Raw genomic sequence first — 5,788 nt, 5'->3', positions numbered from 1 at the left:
ACTGCCGTCGTGCTGCTTGTCGTTTGTCGTATGTATCGCTGTCAAGGGTGCCGTTGTCGTTGTTGTTGTCGACGTTGGTCGCTTTCGTTCTTTTGAGTCTCGGTCTCGGTCCAAGTCAGGGGAGAAACAAAAAAGAGGCCATCAGCGCGGGCAGCGCGCTTCTACTGACGGCGAACCCCCTCGAAAAATAAATAAACACGTGCCCGTCGTTGTAGTTGTCTGTCTTATGTCGGTCGGTCGGTCGGTCGGTCTGTCGTTCTGTCGAAACAAAGTCCCAAATTCCAACGATACCTGGTTGATCCTGCCAGTAGTCATATGCTTGTCTCAAAGCTTAAGCCATGCAAGTGTAAGTTCACGCCACGCATTAGAACGGGCGAAACCGCGAATGGCTCAGGAACCGGACCTAATCCTCGGGACCGTATTCCTCCTCGGAGGCGATGGATAACTGTGGCAATTCTAGAGCTAATACATGTGACACAGGCCGCGATCGGTCGGCGCGCCGTCGTCGCCACGCCTCGCGCGCTGGCACCCGCGTCGGCCGTTCCGGGTCGCGGCGCTACATATTAGACTGAGACCGATGCGCGTCATTCCGTCCTCCCGTCGTCGGCGTTCCCGCTCGCGGGTCCGTTCGGTGGCGGGGCTCATAGGGCGGCGCGCTCCGCTTTGGTGACTCTGGATAACTCACTGGTCGATCGCACGAGCTTTCACGCCCGGCGACGGGTCTCTCGAGGGTCCGCCCTATCAACTGTCGACGGTCGGTTAAGTGCCTACCGTGGTTACTACGGGTAACTGGGGAATCGGGGTTCGATTCCGGAGAGGGAGCATGCGAAACGGCTACCACATCCAAGGAAGGCAGCAGGCGCGCAAATTACCCACTCCCGGCACGGGGAGGTAGTGACGAAAAATAACGACGCGGGACTCTGTCGAGGCCCCGCGATCGGAATGAGTACACTTCAAATCCGTTAACGAGGACCAACCGGAGGGAGGGGCAAGTCTGGTGCCAGCAGCCGCGGTAATTCCAGCTCCGGTAGCGTATATTAAAGTTGTTGCGGTTAAAAAGCTCGTAGTCCGAACTCGGGTTCGTGGTCGCGCAAGCGGCCCCGGGGCGGCGGCGCCATCGTCCGTCGTTGACTTTGGTCGTCCGTCGCATTCCCGGCCCTTTCCGCCGGTGTCAACCGCTAGCATACCCGCCACGCGGTCCTGCCGGCGAGGTGGACGAGGAGGTCGTGATCGGGATCCGGGAAAAAAAAAACAAGTGGTCGTCGGTTCGGTTCCGGGAGTAGTCTAACGGGGGGGTGCTACGTGTGTGTGTTTGGGTGCGTTCATTCGCATCCCCGCACTCTGACCCCCGCGCTTCTCTCCCTCTCCCTTTCCGCGCGTTCCTCTTTTTTTGAACCCCCCGGTCCGCTCCGAGTCCCTGCTTCGTGTCTTGTCTGCGCGCGTGTTGCGGTCGGCGGTTTCTCCTCCAAGGGTGCTCTTAACCGAGTGTCCGCGGCGGCCGGTACGTTCACTTTGAAAAAATTAGAGTGCTCAGAGCGGGCTGTTCAAGCTTGCATACGATAAGCATGGAATGATGGAAGAGGGCCTCGTCTACGTCTGTCGGTCTCCGTCTACGGCGAGGCAATGATCGAAGGGAGCGGTCGGGGCCACTCGTATTGCGACGTTAGAGGTGAAATTCTTGGATCGTCGCAAGACGAACTGCAGCGATGGCGTGTGGCAAGCACGTTTTCCTCGATCAAGAGCGAAAGTCGGAGGTTCGAAGACGATCAGATACCGTCGTAGTTCCGACCGTAAACGATGCCGACCGGCGATCCGCCGGCGTTCGCTTCCATGACCCGGCGGGTAGCCTGCGGGAAACCAGAGTTCGGTTCCGGGGGGAGTATGGTTGCAAAGCTGAAACTTAAAGGAATTGACGGAAGGGCACCACCAGGAGTGGAGCCTGCGGCTTAATTTGACTCAACACGGGAAAACTCACCCGGTCCGGACACCGGTAGGATTGACAGATCGATAGCTCTTTCTCGATTCGGTGGGTGGTGGTGCATGGCCGTTCTTAGTTGGTGGAGCGATCCGTCTGGTTGATTCCGATAACGAACGAGACTCCGGCCTGCTAACTAGTGCGCCGATGTCAGTGATTTTTACGGCGGGCTCGGCGTCCTCCGTGGCGCTCGGGTCCGGGTCGGTTTTCTCACGCACTTCTTAGAGGGACGGGTGGCAGAAAGCCACACGAGGCGGAGCGATAACAGGTCTGTGATGCCCTTAGATGTCCGGGGCCGCACGCGCGCTACACTGGAGGTATCAGCGGGGACTTCGCCCCGGCCCGAGAGGGTTGGGAAACCTCTGAACCACCTCCCGTGATAGGGATCGGGGCCTGTAACCAACCCCGTGAACGAGGAATTCCCGGTAGGCGCGGGTCAACAGCCCGCGTCGATCACGTCCCTGCCCTTTGTACACACCGCCCGTCGCTACTACCGATCGAACGGTCCGGTGAGGTCCTCGGATCTGGCCGACGACGCCGCCGGGCAGTGCGCGACGTGTCCGTCACGACACTCGTGCATCTACGCCTCGGCGTTCGATGCCTGGAGAAGACGACCGAACCCGATCGTTTAGAGGAAGTAAAAGTCGTAACAAGGTTTCCGTAGGTGAACCTGCGGAAGGATCATTACCGTTTTCCCGTTCGAGACTGGTTTGTTGTTTTCCGGCCTACCTCCTCTGTCTGTCGGCGTCAACGCCTCGAATGCGCGCAAACAAACCTATAAAAGGCGGAGCGAGAGATAGATTTGTGGTGACGCGGAGGTTTTTAAAGCCCCAGCTCTTCTTGCTTGCTTCCGCGTCTTACCACCTGTTTGTTTTTTCGCCCACCGCAAGTGATGGCCGCTTCTTTCTTTGCCTTGTCGCCGCTTTATCGTTTTTTTGTTTTTTTGCAGCCGCTGTGCCACCGCCGCTAGCTAAAAACAAACTACTCGCGACATTGCAATGCCGTCACGCCTCCTCGCACAGACCTCCTCGCACACTACTAAATCTATATAAACAAAAACTAATATAAAAAAACCCAAGTGCTGAACCCTGGACGGGGGATCACTCGGCTCGTCCGTCGATGAAGAGCGCGGCCAGCCGCGAGAACTGATGCGAATTGCAGGACTCAGTGAACATCGACACCTCGAACGCACATTGCGGCCCCGAGATCCCTTGTCTCGGGGCCACGTCCGGTCGAGAGGCGGAACGTTACATGTCTTTCTCCGTTAACGAAACGACATCTTGCCGTCCCCGTGCCCGCCCGGTCCTCGGCACGGTGGTAACCGGGACGTCGCAGGAGCGAGTGACGAGGGGGAAGAAAAATAAAAAAAGAATTGACTCCTTTCAATGTCTTTTTTTTTTTAAAACCCTCTCCGGCCTCCTCCTTCGTCTCCCGCTGGCAGACCGCGGAGTCTTTTCCCTTTTCGACCGCGTGAAGAAACACTGTGGAGGAGGAGCAGGAGGAGTCTGTCCGAAAGCAGCCGAAGGGAGAACAAAACAAAAAAAAAGCACCGACCTAACCGACTGCCGACGTAAGGCGCCGCCTGCTCGTCTCGCTCTCTGCCTCATGAAGGTGTCTCTCAGCGACGCCTCGAGCAGCGCGACGAGCACGGCCGTCGCACCGTAAAAAGGTGGCCGCGTCGTAGGCAACGTCGGATGGGGAGGACCCAGGCTTTTTTTTAATTGTTGGCTTCTTCATTTTCGGTCGGACGGGCGCTATATCGGCCAGCCGTCGTCACACGGAGGGTACCGATCGAGATTCCTCTCCTCCAAACACCACACTCTACTAAAAACCGCCGCCCTCGGCTCGGACGAGACGACCCGCTGAACTTAAGCATATCGCTAAGCGGAGGAAAAGAAACCAACCGGGATTCCCTTAGTAACGGCGAGTGAACCGGGAGAAGCCCAACGCCGAATCCCGTCGCAAGTAAAAGGCTTCGGGACGTGTGGCGCATGGGTCGAAGGCAGCCGTTCGTTTTCGTCTCGCATAGTTCGGAGTTCCCTCGATCGGGGCCGCCCGCGGCGGGTGCCAGGCCCATTCGGTGCGGACGGCGAGCGACGGCCTTCGATCCGAGAGTCGGGTTGCTTGGGAACGCAGCCCAAATCGGGTGGTAAGCTCCATCCAAGGCTAAATACCGGGACGAGTCCGATAGTCGACAAGTACCGTGAGGGAAAGTTGAAAAGAACTTTGGAGAGAGAGTTCAAGAGAACGTGAAACCGCCCAGGGGTAAACGGGTGGGACCGCTCACCGCGATCGCGGGGGGACTCAGTCCGGTGCTGCCTAGGCTCGAGCCCAAACTCGATGTGTGTTCTTGAAAGAGAGGCCGTCGCGGCACAGGTCGTCGTTCGTCGTGTCCGCGGGGGACTCGTTCCCCGCGGTTTCCAGCTTTTGTGCCCGCGTCGCCGACGAAGGAGACGGGCCGCGTGGGATAGCGGGAAGGGAAACGTGGTGACGACCGCGGCGTCGGTAGGTGGCTGCGTCGGTTGGCTGCGACGGAGGGGACTCGTCCTCTCGATCGCTGCTGCCGCCGGGCCCTAACCCGCCGCATCCGTCGCCGCCGCTTCTTCTTTCCTCCTGCTCCCTCCGCGCGCGACTCCGCTGCACCCGTCCCCTTCATCATCGCTCGGCGTAATCATGGCGCGGGCGCTTCGGCGCGACCTCCGCGCGGCCGGCACCGGACGCACTTCCCCTCCGGTCCGTCGTCGCGACCCGTTCCCGGCGTGCAGGTCGAACACGCGGGTTTTTTTCCGTAGGCGGCAGGCGTTTCATCACCCTGAAAACCCCCGTCTTCCCACCTTGTGAAGTCGGGGGCCACCGGCCGTCGGGCCCGCGAACGTAACTGCCCCTTTCTGCCGGGAACGGAGGAAATCTGACACGATCCGTTACACGTGGCGAGCCGGTCCGTTTTGATCCCGCCGGAAGTCGCGTGCGGGCGACGCACTCTGTGTGTCGCTCCTTAGGCGCCCCACCGTCTCGGGCGCGTGCGCGATGAGAGGCGGGATAGGACTGGCGCGGCCTCGCCGTCACGCACCTCGCCGACGTTTCGGGTTCTTGTCGGGGGCAACCCCGCCCGCGCCCGTTTCCGTTTCCGGAGAGGTCGCTCGGCGACGCTTTTTTACTCGAGCCGCCCGCCACCCCGGGTCAGCGACGTGCATCGGCAACCCACCCGACCCGTCTTGAAACACGGACCGAGGAGTCCTGGCCGTTCGCGAGTCGTAGGGGCCACCTCTGACTAACCCCGAAGGCGAAGCGAAAGCGAGAGAGCGTGTAGGAGGGCGTCGATCGGGAGAGGTGTCGTGGCAAAGTCGTCCGGGGGTCGTCGGGGGGTGTCGTCGGTCTCGTGCCGTCGTCTTCTCCTCGCCTCACCCGCCTCCGAGCCGTGCCCGATCCCGCCGGCGCGGCGTTTTCGGCCTTCCGCCGTCGCTGCTGCGGTGCCCGCAACTTTTCCTTTTTTCTCTCTTCCCGAGAGAGATAGGAGAGGGAAGGCTCGTGGCTGACGTGCGGTTGTTTTTCCCTCCTCCCCGAGAGGGGACCGGCGCATCTTCCAAAAAGGGGAATTGCCGGGCGCCAGCTTCCATATCCTCCTTCCGCCCATCGGTGAGATCCCGCGGCTTGAACTAGTCCTATTTTGTCGTCGAGTTTAGGCGCTGCGCGCGGGCGCATCACCCCCGGGTCGGTTTCCCCTTTTTCCGAGTACGACTCGGCCGACTCTGGCGTAGCGAGCGACCAGGGACCCGAAAGATGGCGATCCACGCCCGGTCGGGATGAAGCCAG

The 5,788-nt window shown here is 60.2% G+C and overlaps 2 non-coding genes and 1 pseudogene across 2 annotated transcripts in view; all 3 read left to right on the top strand.

The window, feature by feature from the left end:
- The first annotated feature begins 288 nt into the window (after nt 1-288).
- On the top strand, nt 289-2,662 carry LOC145273732 (small subunit ribosomal RNA; annotated as a pseudogene).
- Nucleotides 2,663-3,059: 397 nt separating this feature from the next.
- On the top strand, nt 3,060-3,217 carry LOC145273742 (5.8S ribosomal RNA). Its single transcript, XR_013866511.1, has one exon. It is a non-coding gene; the product is annotated as a 5.8S ribosomal RNA (ribosomal RNA).
- A 593-nt stretch (nt 3,218-3,810) lies between these two features.
- LOC145273737 (large subunit ribosomal RNA) overlaps nt 3,811-5,788 on the top strand; it is a 5,725-nt gene continuing 3,747 nt past the window's right edge. Inside the window, exon 1 of the ribosomal RNA XR_013866508.1 lies at nt 3,811-5,788. This exon is cut by the window's right edge and continues 3,747 nt beyond it. This is a non-coding gene — a ribosomal RNA (large subunit ribosomal RNA).

This window comes from Euprymna scolopes, unplaced genomic scaffold, assembly GCF_053919585.1.
Source record: "Euprymna scolopes isolate OS-2025 unplaced genomic scaffold, ASM5391958v1 sca147, whole genome shotgun sequence".
Taxonomy (NCBI): domain Eukaryota; kingdom Metazoa; phylum Mollusca; class Cephalopoda; order Sepiida; family Sepiolidae; genus Euprymna; species Euprymna scolopes.
The sequence above is the reverse complement of the archived record's forward strand: the minus strand, read 5'-3'. Positions and strand labels throughout refer to the sequence as shown.